Source organism: Rhinolophus sinicus, chromosome 13 (genome assembly GCF_057876585.1).
Source record: "Rhinolophus sinicus isolate RSI-liver-muscle chromosome 13, RSI-T2T, whole genome shotgun sequence".
Lineage (NCBI taxonomy): Eukaryota > Metazoa > Chordata > Mammalia > Chiroptera > Rhinolophidae > Rhinolophus > Rhinolophus sinicus.
In genome coordinates this window covers 43402410-43426503 of record NC_142513.1, presented here as the reverse complement: position 1 = coordinate 43426503, position 24094 = coordinate 43402410, and the positions used below count along the sequence as shown (strand labels likewise).

Sequence of the window (24094 nt, the reverse complement as noted above, 5' to 3'; positions counted from 1 at the left end):
AAGTGACACGGCATGACTTCTAAGGCTGGGTTATAACACGCAATGTAGGCTTGGCTTGGCTCACTCCATCTTTGTCTCTGAATGCGCACCTTGGGACTCTAGCCACCATATTGTGAGGAAGCACAGGTCACATGGAGAGGCCACATATATACGTTCCAGCTGAGAGCCCCAAATAGTTCTCCAGCCAACAGCCAGGGTCAACTGCTAGACCTGTAAGTGAATGAGCCCTCAGTCTTCTACAGGAGATTCTAGACATGATGGATCAGAAACAAGCCATAGAAATAATAAATTATTATGATTATTGTTTTAAGGCCCCATGTTTGGCCGTAACTTATTACACAGTAGTAGATAGCTAATACAGTGAGCACCTTCCTAGTCTCTGCCACAGTTCTCCAAACTCTCTACATGAAGTTACTTATTGGGATTCTCAGACTACCAGCTTGGAGAAAGAACACTACAACCACTGTCACCACTGCCATCATCATCAGTCATTGTGGGTCTCAGCAAAAAATGTAGATGGCACACTAAAAAGGGAAAATTATAGACATTTTGTAAAGGCGGTTATTACAGCAGGGTTAAGGGAACTTATTAACAGCACACCCTGAGACTGGCAACAATGGGGAGGCCACTAACATCCTGGTCCTGAAATAGCAAGGTGAGGGGGGGACTCGTTATGAGAATCTAACTATAGAGGAGGGATCAGCTGAAAGGGATTGTGACTTTCAGAATGCAACCACTGTCAAACTGAGGTCCAGCAAAGAGAGCTGGGAAAATACCCAAACTGTCTCTCCTCTCACTCTCTGATTTCTCACTGATATATTCCTTATTGGCTGAACCCAACAGGAACCAAAGTGCAAGGGAGCCTGGCTGACACAGTCCACAGGGGTCAGCCTCCCAAAGAAAGAGCAGGATGAGAAAGGTGGAGAGTAGGTCTGGAGGGGGAAATGTGAATATTCTGCACGTTCACCATCATCACCATCACCACCTCCATCATTACCACCATCATCATCTTCATCATCATCATCTTCATATACCTCAAATGTACATACTACTTCTGGACTTACAAAATGATTTCTTGTTCTTTCTCTTATATCATCGTCAAAGCATCTAGCAGAGAGCTTGATACATAATTAGCGCTTAGTTCAATTCTACAAACATTATAGAATGTCCACTCTATTCAAGGATCTGGGCTAGAAAAAAAAGTGGGTACAGAGAGTAAAATTCCAAGTATCATCAGAAAGATGCAAAGTGTTAGAAAGTCTTGATCATAAAAGACTCATGGAGGTGGTGGTGCCTTGGGTGATGGGCAGATCTCACAGGTGTACTTGGAAGGGAGAGAGCTTCCATATCCTGGTAACTACATGAAGGAAAGTTTTGAAGGTTAGGAAATAGCCTGTCATGGGAACAGGAAATATTTCCATTTTGCTGGAGCATAGAAATTACAGAGTTAATATGTAAGCTCTGAAGTTGAAAAAGTAGAGTGTTTATATTGTATTAAGTCTTGAAAGCCAAGATGTGTTTGTACTCAGCACATGAGGTACAGGGGAATCACCAATGGTTTTTGAGCACAGGAAGAAAATATTCGAACTGCTCTTCAGGAATACCAAGTTGACAGCAATGCATACACACTTGTATGATAAATAAAAGAGTAACGAACCATCTGTGTCAGACTGTGGGCTAAAGGCCAACCACAGCTTCCAAAAGGGCTGACCCTTGAACTAAGACCTGAAGGAATCAGCCAACCTGAAGTCAAGCAGCGGGAGGACATAAAATGTGATCCACACTGAGGAGTCAGTTTCCTAGAGCACAGTGGCAAAGAGCATGGGTTTTGGAGCTAGACAGATCTGATTTTGAAAATTCTGGGCAAGTAACTTACCTCTTTGAACTCCTCTGGCTTCACTTGTGAGGCATTAATAATTTCTGCATCCGAGGTAGATGTAAGGATGACAGGAGACATTTGCTTAGCCCCTGGTGAGCACACAGTGGTTTCAACTGTTTTTCTAATTATCCTCATAACTCAAGCAATCCAGTAAGTCTGGAGCAGAGTGTGAAGCAGGGGATGGTAGAGGAGGCTTGAGAGGCAGTGGGAACAGAAGATAAATGGGCTGGGTTGCATGCTAAGGAAGGTAGATGTTATCGCTAAGGCAATGGTTAGCCAGGGAAGGGTCTTAAGCAATGAGCACAGATTTTAGAAAAAGCACTTTGGCTCCAAACAGGACAAGTTGCAGGAGGTCTGACTGGAGGCAGGAAGAGTAGTTAGGAGACTTACAGAAATCCAGGCAAGAAATGAAGCCTGCAGGAACTGAGGCCATGGCAGAGGGGGTAGAGTACAGGGTAGAGTGGGCTGCATTCAAGAGGTAGAACTAAAGACTTCTTTGGCTGTTAGAGGTGAGTGAGAGGTGGAGGTACAGATGACTTCCAGGCATCCGACTTGGTTGAAATGGGATAAGATGGATGGAACAGGTTTGTAATAAAAGAAAATGAGTTTACATTCATCTTGAAGTAACTGCGGTCCATCGAGTGGTTAAAGTCCTGTGGGCAGTTTATATTCAGGTCTAGAGCCTAAATGAAGGGTCTTCCCCAGAGGAGCATACACTGTGGATGTCAACAGATGGGTAGACATAACCTTCAGTGAGGAAAGACTTGTTGTGCGACAGCCAAACAGCCTGGGTTTACATGACTTCTCTGATTGACTCATCTTGGGCAGGTTACTTAAGCACTCTGAGCCTCAGTTTCTTTATCTGTATAGAACAAAACATGTTATCTCATGTAATACAACACATCCAAGTGGCTAGTGTCCTCACTTTACAGCTGAGCAAACTGAGGCTCAGAGAGGTTGAAAGACTTGCTCAAGGTCACACAGCTGGTAAGAATGGAATCATCTCAGATTGACTTGGGCTTAAACTCTAAATCCAATAGGTGAAGGTAGCGGGGAGGAGAAATGGGCTCAGATTAGAAAGAACATTTTAGCAATTACAAACATGGTGATGGACTAAACCATATCACAGAATAAGGAGGCCCATCATGGGGATATTGGAGCACAGCCTGGATGAATAGTCTTCAGGAGGAACAACGACTCTGTATCATGTATGTATGTTTATTTATGTGCTGGTATCTCTCACTGGAGGATGAGTTTCTTGATGTTTTATTAATTTTTTTAAATTGGGAATGTTGGGGAACAGCGTGTTTCTCCAACTACAGACATCTACCTTTAACAACTGGTCCCAAGATGGAACAGAAGCATAAATACAGGATGGTTGACACTGAGCCAGTCAAATTCTCAGGCTCTGTTTTGTGGGGCAAGCTGGCAAGTAGCTTAGATTCCAAGGGGCTGGGACATGCTTGCAGTTATCCCCAAGAACCCTGAGTGAAATAAAGTGATGTCACCTGGGGATGCTGGGAAGGAAGTGAAAAACCCTTACTTACCTGGCTGGACAAGGCAAGGCAAGAGAGCCGTTGAGAATCCTTGCAGAAATGCTTCGAAAATGAAGGGTCAGCAAACAGCAAGACATGTCGTGTATCATATAATTCAGTGCTCAAAGCAAACCAGCCAAATTTGTGTGATGATCCTGTCTTCATACAGAATCACTGAAATTCAGAGAGGGTCGGCATCAAGTGTAGGATCACATAGCTAGGAAATGGGGATCATGGAATTAACCAAAACTTCCAGGGTTAGACAAAGAAAAGAGAGCTTCTCAGGTCATAAAATTTCTTAAAATTGTCCTTTTCTTCTTAGAGATAACAACACCAGAAAGAAGACACTGATGCAGAATTCAGGCAGTCTTTTCAGAGCTGGAGATCTCATTTGAAAGAGAAGAAAGATTTTGTCTGTTGGCTTGTGTTCCTTGATTTCAGATGCAGGACTAATAACACCACAGTACCTCAGGATGTGATTGGAATTACTTTCAGAAGTTAGAGCAGTGTTTGGAATCAAAATGTCAAATGGTGGTGAAGGTTATACGTGTGTGGTACATGCAAGTGTGCACAACTGTTACATTAGTCTTCTCAAAGGATGCTGTGGGGAACTTCCTGTTTGGAAAGCATTGTGCAGCAGGCTCCTCATGGGAGCAGGATTCCAGTTCTGGAGTTGGCAGGCACCTCTCTGGGTAGCTCTCCAAGCATTAGATCTGGAGAATGACCTCAAGTCCCTGGGGAGTGCTTTGTTCTTCACTCCCTGCCCTCACTGGCCTTTGTTCTTGGTAGAGCTAATTTGTCTCAGTGGTTAATTAGCAGGCCCCAAAGTTAAGGAGAACAATGACAGAAGCACTGGTGGTTCCCTCCACCTGGTTTCTCATTTTTAGGAGGTGGATAATGAGGGCTGGGAGTCTTTCATTCACATCCCCCTCTTCCAAGCTGTTTCCTTAGTCACATCATGTGCTAAATTCTGTCTCTTCCTAAACTCAACTCTTGGCACTGTGACATCCTTAGTAAGTCCATGGGTAACCACCAGGACCCATTTGTGAGAAAGCTGAATTGTTGTTTCTTTTTTCCTTGGAAGTACACTCCCTCTCTCTGCAAGGATGGAGAAGGCAAGGGGACCACCAGGGTCTACCAGATACCCCATGATAACATATTTGATCTCATGTTCTTAAAATCTCATGTGGTGCTATCCTGGCTTGCCCAAGCTCAGAAACAGGCTTGTATGTTGTCAGGTTTTCAAACTTTGTGCTACACTTACACAAATCATCAATCTGTAAAAAGGTCCATTGTAATCTCTACAGATTGGGTCCATGGCTCCTTTCCCAACCCTGCCTCTAAAGGTCACCCAGGCCTATTCATTTGTGGACTCTTGATCACGGGAAAGGCTCCCAGAAATATTTTATTTTAAGTATCTTATTTTTTGCCTTGGGGTTCAGAAAGGCCAAGAAATTAATTTGAGCTCACTGGGGGGTAAATAGTACCCTTATCCCCTCTAATTTCTAGCAGGACACCAGTTAGCTTTGGCTAACTGACACCTACAGATATGCTAAATGGATGCAAGGACCAAAGCAAAGACAGGTGGGAGTGAATCTGTCCATTATCCACTCACCTCCCATTCTTCCCCCACCTCAAATCTCTAGTGTTTATCTGGAAGCTAGTTTCTCCTTAGTTCATTCCCATTGAGTGACTAGAGACAATGCACCCCACTCTTACAAGGCCATAAACAATACAGGTTAACAGGTCACAGAGATTGTTGGGATCCCCAATTTGCCACTCAAAAGCTACAGGACAATTGGTTCAGTCCTGTGACCTCTTTGTGCTTCAGTTCTTCATTTGTAAAAGGGGAAAATAGAACTTAATTCACAAGATTGTTCTGAGGATTAAATGAGTTACTACTATGTATAATCTTAAAATTATGAATTATCATTATTTTTGCCTTTCATAAAAAGAGATAGGTAGTAGTATAATTCTAAGGACATTACTCTCAGGAGTAAAATAGTGAAGTAGTAGCTTTCTGGATCTTCATGGTCTAAAATAATCTCAAAGTATTTTGCATTAGAGTGTTTTCTATGTGTTTCGGTTCTTTCAGGTGATAATTAGCTGACATTGACTAATCAATTGTAGTAGAAATTTTTAATAAAAAGTAAGAATAACCAACTGTTAAATAGAAAATTACAATATAAAAATGCATCTTTTTATGTGACATCCAGTCTCTAAGAAGACCCCCAGTAGCCCCTCCCCTCCTGGTATTCATGGCCTTGTATAATCTCCCCGCCTTGAGTAATGTGCTTCTGACAAATAGAGTATGGACACAGTGAGGGAATGGCTCTTCCATGATTAAGTTACAAATGATTGTGACTCCTTGTTAGCTGTCTCTCCCTCTTCTTGCTTTGATGGAGCAAGCTGCATGTTGGAGAGACCCACATGGTAAGGAACTGAAGGTGTGCCCTCTGACCAACAGCCAGAGAGGAACGGAATCCAACCAACAACCACATATGTGAGCTTAGAAGTTTCCAGTCAAACTTTCAGATGAGACCCCAGTCCAGGCCAATATCTCATTTGCAGTCTTATAAAGGACCTAGCTAAGCTGAGAATCTAGCTAAGCCAGGCCTGGTTTCCTATGAACAGAAACTATGAAATAATAAATAATAAATGTGTGTTGATTAAGCCACTAAGTTTTAGGGTAATTCATTATATAATAAGAGGTAACTAATAGCATACACTAGATTATCTGATTTCATCCTTGCATCATTCCTCAGAGAGATTAAGGAATTACTGTCAGATTACACAGCTAGGAAGTCGTAAAAGATCTGGCACTTGAACCCTTTCACAGCTGCTTCTCAGAAAAGGCTACAGAACTAGGGCCCCAGAATATCTCTTAAGATTTCCTTTATGCATTTTAGCTTCAGTTTTCTAGAACAACTCCCCTGCTTCCATTGTCTGATGTAGGAGAGGAGCTAATGATCACTGATCACGAATTCTGCCAGGGACACCCAATTCTCCTAGCTTGGTAAGGTTGGTGTCATTGTACCCAATGTACTGGGTTTCCTAAGGTGGGTTTTGTAGGCACCAATCCCTCCAGGTGTTCTGTGAAGAGCATTCCATGGCTGAATATGTCTGGGAAATATTATACTCCTCTATTGGAAACTCACTCTCCATGTGAGTCCATTAAAGGTGCAGAGGAGTTGCAGCAGAGAAACCTGCTTAATATTTTCTAACATCATATACCCTAGTTCCATTAGACCACAAAAACTCATCATCTCACAACTCATATCTCAAGGAATGTTCCACAAAATACATTTTTGGGAATGCTGGCTTGCAGGCAATTTTAACACTTGTAATGTTTTTCAAGCATACTTCTCAAAAACTTTTAAATTACAGAATAATATTTTCAATTTTTACACATGAAAAAACAGAGTCAGGGAGTCATGAAATCATCGTCAAATAGTGTTTGTCCTGGGATGATGGCTGATCTCTGCAATATTTATGTTTAACTCCTCCCCTCTCCCCCCTTTTGTACTTTTCTTAAGATCACAAAAATATTTAAATATTAAAAAAAAAATTCTCCTGTGACTTGGCTGCACCATGTCATGTTCTCTTCCTATTTTTCAGACCACACCTCATCCTCATCCCTCTTTTCTGACTCTATCATCTGTCTTTTCTCTGAATGTCTGCATTTCTGTTGTTCTCCATTCTGCCCCCTTCAGCACATCTCCCTGGTGGTTACCTCACTCACAGAGCTTCAACTTAGCCCAGAATAGTGGGATGTTCAAGTACAGCCTCTTTCCCAGAAGATGCCCTTAGACTCAGATCCTTATGTAGAGTTCTCTAATAGGCCTCCTGATAATTCTCCAGTAGGCACTCTCAGTGCCTCAGGTTCAAACTAAATTAATCACCTCCTTCCATATCTGTCTTTAAGCCTTCCCTTTCTCTTGTGTGCCCTTTTTAAATTGGGTGATATCAAGTCCAGGAACCTGGGAGACATCTGAATTCCTCTCTCCTGATCAGTTACATTCAAGTCTTAACAATCCCACATCCCTCACCTGCTCCTTTGTTGGCCTTCTGTGAATACTACCTTCTCATCACCACCCACCCTTCCAGTTGCTTCCTTACATGGGTATCTTTCATACACAAATCTGATCCTACAGGCTCTGTTTGGCACCTTAGGAGGGGATCCCCATTATCTCCAAAATCAAGTCCATGTTCTTCAAATTGTGTGTGAGAAAGTCCTTCATTGTCTCCAGGCCATTCTGCCCAGGGGAACTGGCTCTGTTTAAAATCTCTCTTCCTTCAGCATGGACTCACCTTATACTCCTGGCCACTCATGTACTTAATTCATTTTTCAAAATTCTCTTTCACAAATGATCAAATGCTGACAAGTAAAACATTCAGCTTTGTAGTACAATTTAGGGGATAATATACAACACATATCAAAATTTTTTATAAATGTTCCTACCTTTTTATTCTGTAAATCCACCTCTGAGAATTCAAGCTTGGGAAAAAAATATAATATATGAAACATGCTTTAGACCTACAGATGTCCATCACAATGTTATTTATAATAAAGAATGTTCTCAGAAATAGGATAATGGTCAAGTTGATTATTGAATATCTACTAGAAGGAATACATTAATGTGATAAATATAAAAATGATGTAGCAACTTTGTACCTGTTATGAATTTAAGTGACAGGAACATAGGGGAAGCAAATTGTTATATGTCTTTTTGTTGCAACTGCTAAATATGTGGAGGACAGGTGAAGAAAAAGCACCCAAAATATCACTGGTTTAGGGCTCTGAGATTATAGAAAGATACTCTTTTTTGATTAAGAAAAAAATTGTAGTTTATGTTGTTTTTATAATGAAAAAGAAATATTTTTTATTTAATGTCATTTGTGGATTTTGAAATAAATGAAAGAAGACTTTTATTCTCTGAATCCTTAATCTGACAATGCTGGAAAGTCCTCATTGGAGAAACAAACTTCCAAAACATCTGGAAAGATTCCCTAGCCTCCCTGTCCAAAGGTAATGCCTAATGATATCCATCACTGCATGACAGACAGCCTTGGGGTGGGTGTGGGAAGTTAGGAATGCAGTTTCTGGAGTCAGACTGCCTATGATTGCTTCTCTGTGCCTCAGTTTCCTTCTTTATAAAATGCATGTGATAGTTGAACCCATGTCATAGAGCTGTTGTAGAGATTAAATGAGTTAATTTACGGAAAGTCCATAGAACAGTGCTTGACAAGGTGTGAGGCCCAACAAACATTTATTATTATTATTGTATGGCCTGTGCCTCTGTGAATTCCTTGAGGGCCAGAATGTATCTTATCCATATTTACCATTTTAGCTCTTTATATATGGAAGGTCTTCAAGAAATATTTTTTGCTGACTCATTGAGCTAAGTGCCCTGGAAAGAATCTAGCATTCTCTGAAACAAAATGGGCACCTAGGACCCTTACTCAGGAGGGCTGGGGCCAGAGCTGAAACTCTGGCAACCCAGATACAGCCCAGGGACAGATTATTTCCAAGTCTGCGACCTTGAGAGAGTGCACAGCACACTGCTGCTCTTGAATTCTGACCTCTCAGCCTCGCCTAGCCCTGGCTGGGAAACCAGGAACTTTAGATGTGATCTTCTGAGATGTGAACCTGACTCTCACTACCGAAGAACAAAGGGCAATTCTGCCTCTTTTGTGAGAGGCAGTTGAAGTGGAAGCAAAGGGCTGGTTCACCAATGGCTGGCCTGATCACTGGCTTGATCTCTGAAATAAATGTCCTGCCTGTACCCCGTATCCTTGTTAGCAACATCCCAGCCTTTGCCTGGCAGTCTCCAGCTCTTCCTGATGCATTTCTGGGGGATCATGTTGATTTTGGGGGTCATTTTGGAACACTTCATTACCTAACTCCATGGCTGTGGTCTCCAACAAAAATTTCATGTTCTGAGAAAACAGGCTCTGTGAACCCATCTTCAAAGTCTGGTAACATGGGCTCCTGGCAGAAATACTGGATGAAACAACGGACTTGAACCATAGTTAAGTAGGACTGCCCAGCAAGCTCTCCTTAACTTGGCAACTATTGCCTTCAAAGTCATAGCTGCCCCCACAGTTGAACAATGCATTTAGTAACCCAACGAGGTCTTTCAAAGCACGGTCTTTGCCAGCAGGTCTTGCCAGCAGTACCAAGTAGAGGGCCCTGGGTATAAAAACCTCTATTTAGTTTTTTCAAAATTAAAGAATTACACTAAATGAAAATAATAATTTGTTTTAATTTTTAAAAATAAATGTCATATAACTACATCAGAGGGAAAGTTTGCATAAAAGAAAGTGTTGCTGTAATCCTAGCACCATTATCAAATTATCACAATCTTTTAGCTGCCTCTACTTCGAGTCTTTCTGATTTCCTTTTCCTTTTGATTTAACATTGTTTTAATAAGTATATGAAAATTTGCCTCTCTGTTGCTTGTTTTACTTAGCATTATAATAGGCATAAAGTTGCTATATCCTTTTTTACCTAGTGTTTTAATTCTTGTAGAGCATTCCCTCAGAGTAATGTGCCTTAGAAAATTCAAACATTTTTTTTGGAGAGGAGAATGATGTGCTGTTATAAATAAGACTGTAATGAATATCCTAGACTATAACATACTTTACTGGGTCAGAATTTATGACTTTTTTGCTTTGTTTTGTATTTTGATAATGCTGCCATTTCCCCCCTAAAAAATGAAGACTATAATTTCACTGCAGTGTAAGGCTGAAGTTTTCAGTTAAGGTAATTTTTAAAAATGTCCCAACAATTTATTATGGAACATTTCAAATGTACAGAAAAGCTGAAAGAATTTTATAATGGACACCCACATACTGATTCAGGGTAACTTTTAGGCACAAGTGTATGTCTTTGAAGATGCTGAGCAGAAATTAACCAGTAGGTAGAGAAATGTGTCATCTGCCAGGTAGTGCTCCTTGGACATAATAATCATGGCAATTTATTATTATAATATGTTATAAGTTGTAGTATTTTTGAAAATGCTTTCAGGTCTATTTTCTTGTTGAATTCTGAATACTCTCAAGGTATATCCAAAGCAAATGTTATCAGGTATTACTTCTGTATTCATGGGTGAGGAAACACATAGTCAGAGAGGCTGGTGGGCTGCCTAGCATCACATAGCAAGAGAAGTCTCACTGCAATTCCAGTGCTGAGCTCTCAGCTGATCCACACTTCTACAGAAATGACTCCCTTTAATTAATTAACAAATCAATTAACTGCAGATTTTCTACAGCCCATTTAGCTCTCTGATTCTGCTTGTCTATGACTTTGGACCTCTTCAGGATATTTCAGTAGGGGCATGTGTCATCGGTAGTCCAGTCACCATAAATGTTATCGTGAGGATTAAAAGCCAGCTACAAAGGGAGTTCAAAGCTCCACATAATCCCGACACTTTTCTAAGGACAATTTATTTTTGCGTGTAAAAGTAGGGCTAATTTGGACAACAGTTAGACCCAAAAAGTGGTTGTACATATGTGCTGAGTTGTCTCCCTTAGAGAAGAATCCAGGAAGAACCTGGAAGGTTTGGGAGGTAGGAGGTTCATTATGGAAAAGTAATCACCAACGCCAGTCTCTCCAAGACTTGTGCCAGGGACTCGCAAAGACAAAAGACCTTGCCTTCAACAATAATGGTGGTTTCTCCGGAAGAGCTCAGATTTCAATGCTTCAGATTTCAATTTCCTACCTTGGGGATGTAATGGTCAGTGCTCAAGAGTGCCACCAAAGGTGGGGTCTCTGCCCTCATCTGACATGGCAAAGTGTCCTGAGATCTAGAGCAGGAGGAATTGTCATCAAATTTCACAGGTTACACTTCCCCAACTTGCTTTTCTTTATTCCTCCATAAGAGCAAGCCAAATGTTTCCATTCCTGCTCTAATACCACATTTAACCTGCACTGATCCCACTGCCAACACAGGTATCATTATTCTGTTTTATGGATGAAGAAACTGAGCGTGAGAAATATTAAGTGGCATGGCCATCTCAGAAGAGAGCACCTCATCTCAGAAGCTATCTAGCCAGGGCTGGATCCCACTCATTTTAACTCTGAAGTCCTATCTTTTTTCACCCGTCCATGGGTCCCACTTTGCACATGTAAGGAAAGATTGTGCTTATATAGTTCAGCACTTCTCCAGCCTTGTTGTCATGTTGGACTCTGGGGTCACTCTTATTTTACATGGACAGAACTGTCTTGGTCATAGCAAACTTTTGCTCGTGTGGAAACACATACCAGGAGTCAGAGCCAGAAGGTATAGCAGGCATGGGAGCCCATGGAGATGGCTGCACTCAGGGCATGAGGTTTGGGAGATGGCCTTATATAACTGGTTAGCTTTTTCTACAGAAAAATGCCCTCTGCCTTCTGCATATTCCACAGTAGCCAACCTTAGGGTATTTTTCTGTTTGTTTTTTGGTGTGTTTTTTTTCAACTTCCAGAAGAGCAGCTGTTCAACATAAAGAATAAAGAATGAGTGTTGGAAAACCATTAGGGAGACCTTTTTTAATGGGACCATCTGCTTGTACTTGCCCTTTGGAAAAATCAATGAATTTGATTTTTACACAGTCAGTTCCTTAAGCCTGAAAATATTCATTGTAGTACCATAGGCGAACAAAGTCCATCCGTCTAGTCCTCATTGATTTCTCTGAAGTTGGCCAGATGTTGTCACTATTTCACCATAACAGGCCTGGAAAAATTCTGTGATGGGAATAGCACCTAGAAGCTTGCATGAACCAGCAGTGGATGGCTGCACATGGAACAGTATTCCAAGCAGAGGATTTTGTTTTGTTTAAGACAACATGACTCTTCTCAGAAATAAACACAAATTCTATAACAAAACCCAGGGAGCCAGTAGAAATCCAGTGGAGACACCTTTATAATTTGGAACTTCATAACTTGTAACTTAACATTTTTGTCTCAAGATTAATGATGAAAAGCTCCCCATATGTGATAGGTTATGAAAATACACTGCTGAGTCAGCCTCCTTACAGGGCTTGTGGGCAGGGAAGTGCAGTCACTTCTGATGGATTAGAGAAAAGTGAACCTGGGATACTGGAGACTGGGTAGAATTTTGTCCAAAGCATGTGTCTTTGAGGCCCACAAATTCCAGCAGCTCCCCAGAGAGTCAGGGGCAATTTTACCCTTCATGGAGAAGGGCTTAGGCCTCCCAAGTGCCAGTCTATCTTCTTCACACTGTGACTTGCTAACCTCTTCCTTCAGCCAGTATTTTCAACTTTATTTCACTGCATCATTATTTCTGTGTCCTAGACATGCCAATGGGACATCAACATTATTTTGATGGGAATTTCATTTCATCATAAGGATTATAGGCAAATTACATAATAACTTCCTGTTCACCAAGGAATCTCTGGCAGAGGGGAATAAAACCAGATAACCCAGAGAACAGAGGAGGGCACCAACTTTTATTGCACTCCTCCTCAATCCAGGTGCTTTACATAGATTATCTCAGATAAATTCATCCTAGGCAACAGCCCCCTGAGGATTGTCATTCAAGAAACAAAGAAAGGATAACTTAAGGAGGTCGAAAAAGTTACCCACAATCTCAGAACCAGAGCTTAAAAGCAGAAAGACACGTGACCAAAGTCTGGAATTTCTACTGACAAAGCACCAGCTTTAAAGGCAGAATACCTACAACTTCTAGACCAACTCCTGGGCCTCAGAACAACAGGGGAAGTAGTGATAGCAGCCACCTACTATCTTGGGGTCAGAAAGAGGTCCACATGAAAGCCCTAAATGAACCAAATCCACAACAACTCAAGGCCAGTCTTCCTTCTCCAGAATGCAGCTCACTCTTACACAGAGAGAAAGGATGGTCTGACAGTGCATACAATCAGAACCTTGCCTTCTATCCAGGTCTGCAGCTTGAAGTTCCCACTTTGAATGATCCAAGTCCTCACCTAGCTATCAAGGTATGTGGGTCTGGCTTGTCACCTTCAGCCTGTACCAGGGAATGACCAGATGGCATTCAGGCTGATTCTGTGCCTCTGGCTACCTAATCTGCCCAGGTATAAGAGTAAACAGAGAGCTTGGGGACACCATATGTCCCTGACTCATCATGCTTGCCAGAATCACCATCATTCTACATGGCATATGCTTTCCTGGGCCAAGGTGGTTTGGAGGAAATGTGTCTTAAAATTGAAGGCAGAATGATGAAAACATAAAGACACCTGTTAGTCATATCCAGATGTGTTTATTTTAAAAACGTGCTTTGTTTTACAGTGTTCAACTTTGTTTAGTTCTTCCAGTGTCTAGCCCAGTGCTTGCCATTGCAGGGCCTCAGGGACGTGAATTCAATGGAAGTATTGGATTCCTAACCCATTTTCTTTGGTTACTAGTCTGGAATTTCACTCTAAATTGAAAATGAAGCCAACCCTAGTTTAGTTTAAAGGACCTCCTGTTGAGATTGGGACATGGCATTTCCATAGAATGCCCATTTCTTTTAAGCCCTTAAGAGCCCCCCACCCCCGCCCCGACCCCAACACACACACACATGGAAAACCTAAAGGAGGACATTGGAGGTGAAGGTCTTAGAGTTAACTGCTCGGAGGCTGAGAAAATTGGAATGCTTCTGAGGATAGGCACTTAGCCTTCATTAGAAAGATAATGTCTCATGAAGCTTCCATCACCTCTGTGTCTTAGTCAACCAGAGAAACTGGAGTATGGGTTGGTCAAGGCTAGAGTCTTAAGTGCAAGTTATGGATGCACAGAGCTGGAGGAGTTAGACCTGTCCAATTCATTTGTTTCCCACATATAGGGGGATGAAGTAACCCACCCAGGGTCACATGATTGAAGAAGTCCGAGTGGATCTAGAGCTCAAATTCTCTCCATGGTGCTTTTTTTGGAAGACAGTATCCAGTACGGCCTCTAGTGTTTGAGTCATTCTGAGCCATGTGCTCTGGGACCCCAGAGGTGGATGTCTGCCTTTCATACTGTAGGCCTTCAGGCCATCGCCTACACACTGTAACCAGACCAATAGGAAGGTTAAGAATTTTCTAGAACTATGATAACAGTGAAAGTCATTCTAAACTAAATCTTTAATACTATTGAGAGTTTCTCAGCATTCATGGCAGTTTCTTATTCCCTATCCCATCTGATCCTGGAAAAATTGTGAGATGAGTCTAATTGCCACTTCACAAATGAGGAAGTTGAGATTTTGAAATGCCAAATGACCCATCCAGGGGTCCACTGTTAGATGGACAGAGATGGAATTTGAACTTGATAATAGTTCCAAGGCTCTACTCATAATCTTTAGAAGATAGTTCTTAGTCATATGCAATCTTTTGGACACAGAATGGGAATTTAATGTGTATGTTTAAAATACTGTGAAAGCTCCTGATCCAGGGCAGTCTGGGGTTGAACAGATAGGTGGGGTTGAACAGAGAATGCTCAAAGGAAAATATAGAAGAGAGCTAATTTCTACTCAGTACTCCATTTCCAAGCCTCCTCCTATCTGACTGGTCTCTGCCACAAAGAACATAGGAGTTTCCCAACTTTCTTTGTTCTTTGTTTTTTGTTTTTGTTTTTCCTATAATAAAACCTGTAACTTTTCTTTTAAAGCTAAAATTCCAACTGAAATTTAGGAATGCTCATTACACTAGTCCATGATAGAATTTATTGTTTATTCTTTAGAAACCTGGACTTAATCACTTGAACACATACTTGTTTAATAAAGTGAAGTTGCCTTTAAGAAATGAAATCTTAGAAAAATATGCCTCTCAGAAGAGGAAGGAATAAAATCCCATGGGTTCTAGTCCAGTACAGTGGAATTTTATCAAGGATGGAGAGTTGGCACACAAGTTCAATTCAGCCTCACATGAGTTGCTTCTGCTGGAGAGAGGCAGACAGGATACACACTAGTAACTCTTACAAATGAAGGTGTCTTACAAGGGATATTTGGTAAAGAAACACCTTTGAAAAGGTTTATGCTAATGTGAACCAAATGTTGGAGTCCCCTAAAGCACTGTCTCCTGCCTGCCTTGCAACTTCATATTTGCATTTACTGTGGCTATATTGGCATTTCCACATGCAGATCCATCTCAACAGGCACCATTTAGGTGATGTTGTCAGTGTTCCACATGTATCCCCTTGGTATTTGCCTTTCCATTCACATAGACATGGCACCCAGAGCTTCCTCCTGGGGCCACCTTCCTTTCTGCCTGAAGGCTTTCTCAGACCGCCTGCCTCAGAGGAAGGCAGGAACCAATGGCTCCCTGAGAATCTGTGAATAAATACCCAGCAGCCTAGGTGGAGCAATTCTGATGCATACTCTTTGCTTCTCCCAGAGGGCCCTGCAGGGATGACAACAACCCCAACCCAAAACAGTAACCCAGTGCAATTCTATGTTTATGCCTTCCCTTTGGTCTTGCTTCCCCACTTCCCCACAATTTTTTCAGGAGGTCTCCTTCCAAATATACTACTTACAAATGAATCCTTTCAGAGTCAGCTTTTGGGGGGACCCTAATTAAGATACATCTCAAAGTTTGCATGCTTGAAACATGTTTCTCGCCCTCTGCTTTTCCCATCTCACTTAATGACAATACCCCAACTGTACCCCAATACTCCCAAAACAGAAACCAAGTGATTGTTTTTATTTTCTTTTTTCTATATTTGAAAGCCCGTCTTTCAATTGGTCACCAATTCCTATGCATTAAACCTCCGAAAATCTTTCCGATCAGTCCTTCCTTTACACAAAATTCTCTCTAGTTAAAATACTCAACAAAACCTTGGGCAAATTTAAAGCTTCCCAACTCCTCTATATATTTTAAATTTATCCTATCTCCCATCAATTCTTCATAGAGTTATATGACATTCTTCAAAAACATAAATTTGACCATGTACTGTCCTGCCCAGAAACTTCTGATCACTCACCACTGCCTGCAGAAGGCCCAAGCTCCTTAGCTTTGCACACATCCTCATGAGTAGACCTCTGTTCTGATTCTCTCTTCTCATGTTGGGCTTCCTCCTACAAGTCACCCACTATCCACACTCCACTTGCAAGTCCCCAAATAACCCACCTTCTTTGTCAACATTGGGCTTTGCACATGCTATTTCTTGACCTTAGAATGCCTTTTTAGTTCTTTTAGTCTGATGAATATTTTATACATCCCCAAATAACCTAATTGAAGCCTCAGTTGCCTGCCCCTGACAGACAAGTTAGAGCAGTAAGTCTCTGTCCTTTCACACAGGTACTATCTCACATGCATGTATCTTTTTGCCACTTTGCTGTGGGCTCCAAGTTCAGGAAGCATTTTGGATTTCTGTATTTCCTGCGTATTCTGCTTGGAACAAAAAGTGGGTGCTCAATAGTTGCATCCTTCCAGGTGCTTAGGTCAAAAACTGGGTGTCATCATTGACTCTTCTCTTTCTTTTACACCTTATGTATTCAATGCATCAGGACCTCCTGTTAGTGCAACCTCAAAAGTACATCTAGAATCCTGACATTCCTACCACCCCCGTTATTACCAATGTGTTCTGACATCACCTTGCTCCTGTATGATTGCAGTAGCTTCCTCACTGGCTCCTTGTTTTCACCCTTGCTTATCTACAGTGTATTTTCAACAAAGCAGGCAGTTATCCTCTAAAAATGTAAGGTGATTTAAGCCACATCCACCTCCATACTCACGAATGACATCCTCATCTCACTGAGATTAAAGTAAAAATTCCTACATGCTCAGCCCCATTACCCCACTGAGACTACTGCCTCCCCCTCCCCCAACCTCCTCATCTGCTCCAATCCTACCAGCCTCTGGTCCATCTGGAATGCTCTCCTTCAGCATGGTTAACATCCTTACCTCCTCCATGTTGTTGCTCCAACATCACTTCCTTTTTCCTGCCCTTCTTCTGCCTCTCCCCTCTCTCCTCATTCCAGTTCAAGCGGTTGTTTCTCAGTCTAGTTGTGTGGGACACAGCTCCCTGGCCCATGCTGGTATTTTAAGCCTTGTGCTCCCCCTGGCTGAGGCAGTTGGTTGCTGGTCTGCAGGCTGCCGGCCGCTCATGCTGACTGCCGGCCACTCAGGCAGCACACGGTAGCCTGCAGCAGCACACGGTAGCCCGTGGCAGCACACAGCAGCTCACACCAACCTCCGGTTGCTCACGGCAGCCCAGCTCCAGGGAGAGCTGTTGTTCACAATCTTAGCTGTAGAGGGCACAGCTCACTGGTCCATGTGGGAATCGAACTGGTGATCTTGGAGTTAGGAGAATGGGGCTCCAACCACCTGAGCGACCATGCCAGCCCCAATATAACTTTCTTAATGAAAACACAAAGTTTACAATGGTAGTTCATTTGCCCATACCTCCCTCATTCCTTTCTTCTCTCTTTATTTTCATAGCACCCATTGGCTTTGAGCATGCACTAAAATTTATTTCTTATTTTTATTGCTCACTGACTATCTCTGCTCACAAAAAGATAACCTTGGGGTGGCCGGATGGCTCAGTTGGTTAGAGCACGAGCTCTCAACAACAAGGTTGCCGGTTTAATTCCCATGTGGGATGGTGGGCTGCGGCCCCTGCAACTAAAGATTGAAAACGGCGACAGGACTTAGAGCTGAGCTGCGCCCCCCACCACTAGATTGAAGGACAACTACTTGGAGCTTATGGGCCCTGGAGAAACACACTGTTCCCCAATATTCCACACACACACACACAAAAGTAACCTCACCATACATGTATGTATCACCATAGCAGGGAGCTGGTGAATGCTAGGAGCAGTCTCTAGCACACAGAATGTGGTCAGTACCTTTTCCCAAGTGAATAAGTCAATGCAATGGATACAATTTCTTTGAAATTACTTGAGTATCACCTTAGGTGTCTAAGAAGACTTTGCAAATGACATGTCTTAGAAACATGGTACCTTGTTAAAATGCTCTTTTAATTGAACAAATAATATTTGCTAATAATATTAACAAATAATATTTGATAAGTACAGAGTGAATTATACATTTGAACTTATAATTTATCTTTAAAAAGAAAGGCAAAATTAATTTTAATATTTTATTTAATCTAATATATCCAAATATTTTGTCAGTGTGTAATCAATATAAAAATATTAATGAGATTTTTACTTGTTTTGTATATTAAATCATCAAAATCTATGTGTATTTTACATACAGCACATCTCAGTTTGGACCAGCACCATTTGAAGTGTTTAATAGCCACAACCTTTCAAGTGCTTAATAGCTATTTAATATTTTTGGACAAGGGCTGATGGTGGGTAACTGAAACTGCAGAAAGTGAAACTGCGGAAAATGGGGGACTACTGTATTTGATTACAGTATTGGGACCCTCTTAAGTATATTTGGAACAACTTGGATACATGAATCTACTCTTTCAATTTTAAAATGAAATCTAAATGCAAATCAGGTGTATCTGATATGAATTTAGTATTTATATTGAGATGCATACCAAGTATAAAATTCACCCCAGATTTCTATTACTTAATACAGAAGAGAAGAATGTAAAATAGCTCATTAAATTTTTTATATTGATTATATGTTGAAATTATGCCATTTTGGATACACTGGTTTAAATAAAATATATAATTAAAATTAATTTCACCTGCATATTTTTACTTTGTTAATATATTTTTCCAGAAAAATATTAAACTATATATGTGGCTTCTATTATATTTCTGTTGGACAGCACTGATTTAATAGCTATGTATCAAATATACACCTACAGAGAGTATTCATTTTAAATTCTCACAGAACAAAGGAAGCTTCAATAACTACCAAATAATCCACATATACAGATTGTACTCTGATCATAATGCAGTAAAATATGAAATCAGTAACAACAACAAGAAAGCTTTAAACATCTCTCTGGACAATAAAAATTTAGATATAACATACGTGACATAGTCGTTGAGATTTAGAGGAAATTTTAAAGATATTACAAAATATTTAGAAATGAACAAGAATCAGTGTCACATGTCAACTTTTGTTGCATGTAGCTAAACTAAAGTAGCACTTAAAGTTTTGCATAATTTTGAATACACTAATAGTAAACAAGGCATATTGAAAACCAAAGACCTAAGGGCATAACTAAAGATGTTAGGAAAAAAGAGAGAAGGAAAATAGAATAAAACCAAAGCAATCAGAACAAAAAATATAAGGTGAGAAATCAGTGAAACAGCCCAATCTCCACTAAAATTGGATTCTTTGAAAAATGAGATGACAAAGGTGGGCATGGAATTCTATACACCCACACACTTTAAAACTAGATTAAATGGACAATGGCACAAAGAAAAACAGCAATCCTTGACTGGAGGAATCAAAAGAAAGAAGTTGACATGAATCAAAGAAAGCACTTCCACTCCCCAAAACATGCCTGTCAGCAGAGATGGTATCACATCCTTCAGGTATCTGCCAGTGGCCCACACTGCATATGAAACGCATTCAGGTGGGTGCCTACTCTAGTGAGTGGTTTGGAAGCCAGAACACAGACAGAGGATTAAGGGGAAATCATAATATAAGTGGCCTTGTGTGGGCCTTGTGTGAACATGGTATGTCATGGCCTGAGTGTTATTATTTCAATTATTTATGTTTGAGGAGATGTACAAAATTCCTTTCAATGTTATAAGGAATTTTGGGGTGAGCTTCCCATTTCATGCATTTGTCCTTCTTTTTTGAATTCCAAAAATATGGTAACATAAAATTTAGCATGTCACTTCTCACGGGTTTCCCCGGTTCTGCAATTTCTTTTTTTTTGCTTTTTTTCTTTTTTTTAATGTTCTGCAATTTCTAAATGGAAAGGTCTTTAGAAATGAAATGTTTTTTAATTCCCCAGGATATATTTTCAGTGCTTAGCTGTTCACTAAATCAGTAGTGCTTAGCTGCTATTGAGTGATTCCACATGACAACACCTGATACTAAGTACAGACACTGAGGCCTAGGACAGGGAAAGAAAAAGAGGGAGATGATAGAGCTAGAGCTAGAGCTAGAGCTAGAGCTAGAGCTAGAGCTAGAGCTAGAGCTAGAGATAGGTCGATCGATAGAGAGAGCGAGAGAGCGAGAGAGCGAGAGAGCGAGAGCGAGAGCGAGAGCGAGAGCGAGAGCGAGAGAGAGAGAGAGAGAGAGAGAGAGACTGAGGGGCGATAAACTTTCTTGGCTTCTTTGCTTCTGTAGATGTAGTCAAAAAGGCTAATTTTAAAGCTTATCTTCTGGGCACAATATCTTAATTTTATAGCTGGAAATGATCTAAATTATGCCGAGGAGGCTGCCTAAACTATTAATAAATACAGCACCTGTTCAGTGAGCTGGGGTGAGCCACGCACCACCTATAAAAGAAGATAAGGATACCTGAACTGGTGGAAATACCCAATTGATCAAGGCATCACTTTTTTCTAACATGTCCAGCTAATGGCCATACTCCTTATGTTGGGCCTGTAGGCACAACCACAGGGCCAGCTCCATCTGCATCAGCCACATACCCTCTCCTTTGTCTGCAAACAGCGGAGAGGAGCAGCAGGTTGGAGCCTCAGCCACACCAGCTGATGGCCAGGTGCATTGCCATTGGTTGCAGGGACCAGGTTGAGCTCAATTTGCTTCTGTACATAAAGATAAGAAGCCAAGGGCCCCTTCCGAAAGCAAACACGTTTAATTTGCACCACCACCTCCCCATGATTCACCAAATGGAATTTACGATGGTGTTAACCCTTTTCCACAAAAGTAGCAAATGAATCAGTCCTAATAGGAAACATAAATCAACAGCAGACGCACTTCGAAGCCCACAGGGAAGATTTTACTAAGAAGGCCACCGCCCTTCAGAGTGTCCCCCAGAAGTAAGAGTACAGAGTGGCCCAGATCTTTTGAGGAGAAACAACTCCAAACATGAGCAAAACAAGTCTTTGCATGTGCCAAGTCCTGAGAAGTAGTGGGAATTCAGACAAAACTTCAGGAATGCTTTGCAGGGCAGCTGTGGTGCATTCAAAGCAGAGAAATGGCCTTAATCTTTGCAAAACCAACAAAGATAAGCAATAGCTTTAGCTGGGTTGAAATTAGCCAACGCGCTGCTACACAATGTCCTGTGACTATTATGCAGGCTCTGACCGCTGAATGGCACTGCTCAAGTATGCTGGCAATGTTTAACAAACCATCTGTCTTATACCTGTTCCCACTGAACAGGAGCCTTTGTCTGAACCCTGGCCCCATTCAGCATGTCTGCTGTCTGCTCACCAGCCAGTGAAATCTCCTCACTGCATTGTATCAATTTCACAAGTCTCTTGATTATGGTTTGTCCTTCGAGGAGTGGATGCTGCAGGAGACCAGTTTTAAAAGGAGGATATGGATCTTGTCTCTGTCCATCTATCACCTTACATATCATGATGTGTGAAAAAGTCTTCCTTGCTTATTTGATTTTTCCTTGATTTTTCTTCTTTTAAGAGGAATTTCAATATTCATTCAGATGTCACCGTTGCTGATTTTATTTTCTATCTTGGTTAATTGTTCTTAAATTAAAAAACTCTCTCTCTGATACATTTTTTTATTGCTCGGTAAAGGATTTTTTTCTGCTTAAATATCACACTTTCAGGAGTTTACTGGTTATATTACATAAGTGTTAGACTGAACCATTTGAACTTAATGTTTTCATAGGTCTATGAAATAGTCAGATATTGGAATTTTCATATGGTTCTACATATATATTTTCTTGTAAAACTGCCAACTTGATTTTAGAGTACAGGTGTGAGATGATAACTAAACTGATTCATGGTTTTCATTTTGTAAAAAAAAAAAAAAAAATTATAAAGCAAAATTCACTTTTCAGAATTGATTTCTCCTGCTCTGCCTTGTCCTACTCAGAAGTAAAATGTCCCCATTTTCTTTTTCCAGATGTCATGATATCCATATAATTACAGTTATCTCAGGCACATGTTCACAATGGCAACCCCGGGAATCCTCTTTGCAGTTGTCCTTGAAAGTCACCGTTCAAGCCCTTACACCAGCAGAGGGGACACTGAGGTTTGGCCACCAGTCAACACCCAGCTGTGTTATCTCCAGCCCTCACTTGGACTCTCAGGACCAGAGATTCTTATCTCTCAAAGGGACTGGATTTAATAAGAGACAACCACTGGGTTAGATACATGGGCACTCCAAAATTAAAGTAGAAAGTTGAAAACATCTCTGTGTTTAGAGACCTTGGAACATATGTGTCTATTTCCATGTCTTAGTGCCAGGTTAGATGGTCCATCTTTGTTTCTCCATTCTCACAGGCACGTCCTAAGCACAGGTTTTTAGAACAGACAGACCAAAGTAAAGGAATTCAAATACTCATATTGTCTTTCCAGATAAAATTTGGAAAGCAAAACAGTTACTTTAAAAAAAAACAGCACAACAAATTTTGTCCTTAAATCTAAAATTTCAATGAAGCCAGGAAGGGAAGCAAAGATGAGGGGTGGGGGACCTCTTCAGATTTTAACTCTCAGTCTCTAGGCAAAGGGAAACAATTGTGGGAGTGTTCTTGCCACATTGGTGGTCCTTGTTGGACACTCAAGGAAAGAGGAATTCCTTCATATTTTTAACCTCATTCTTCAATTTCAATTTTAGTACGAGTTCTGACAATTAGGTTCGCGAACTCATTCTAGAGAAAATGCTACATACCTTATTGCTGAATATCACTACGCTCACCTTTGAAGTACTCCCCTTGGGAAGCTATGGGCTGACACCACCACCTACTCCACCCTTCAAATCAATTTTGGAACTCTTTTTCTGGAATGGTCATCAGAGCTGTCATCATATTACCCTTGGTATCCTGAATGCCATCAAAATGTCTTCCTTTCAATATTTCTTTTATCTTTGAGTAAAGACAGAAGTCATTGGGGGCCAGATAGGTGAGTAGGGTGGGTGTTCCAACACAGTTATTTGTTTACTGGTTAAAAACTCCCTCACAGATAGTACCATTGTGAGCTGGTGCATTGTCGTGATTCAAGAGCCATGAATTTTTGGCAAAAAGTTCAGGTCATCGGACTTTTCATGCAGCGTTTTCAGCACTTCCAAATAGTAAACTTGGTTAACTGTTTGTCCAGTTGGTACAAATTCATAATGAATAATCCCTCTGATATCAAAAAAGGTTAGCAACATTATTGCAACAAGTTCGCGAGCATAATTGTCTGACCTCATATATATTATATGTTTTGTAAGGTGACCTAATGTTAAATGTATATTGTATTAATACATTTTACTACAATAATATATTGTTCACTAAACAATAATAAATATTTATATAATATATAATTAGTAATACAATTATATATAAATAATTATATATATATTTAATTCATGAATATATTCTTTCATCTGACATCTGGACTCTTTCTACCTCTTGCTATGGTGAACAATGCTGCTATGGACATGTGTGTACATGTATTTATCTGAGTCCTTGTTTTCAGTTCTTTTGGGTATATACCTTGGAATGGAATTGCTGAGTCATATGGTAATTCTACATTAAATTTTTTTAGGGACTGCCAAACTGCCCCCCACAGCAGCTGCACCATTTTACTTTCCTACCAGCCATGTACAAGTTCCAATTTCTCCACATCCTCCTCAATGTTTATATTCCTTTTTTCTAAAACATTTATGGCCCTCCCAGTGGGTGTGAAGTGGTATCTCATTGTGGTTTTGATTTGCACATTCCAGG

General features: G+C 40.8%; 1 long non-coding RNA gene across 4 annotated transcripts in view; it reads left to right on the top strand.

Moving 5' to 3' along the window:
* Window positions 1-24094, top strand: part of LOC148756056 (uncharacterized) — a 187881-nt gene that overhangs the window by 38600 nt on the left and 125187 nt on the right. The gene's annotated exons all lie outside the window — the stretch shown is intronic.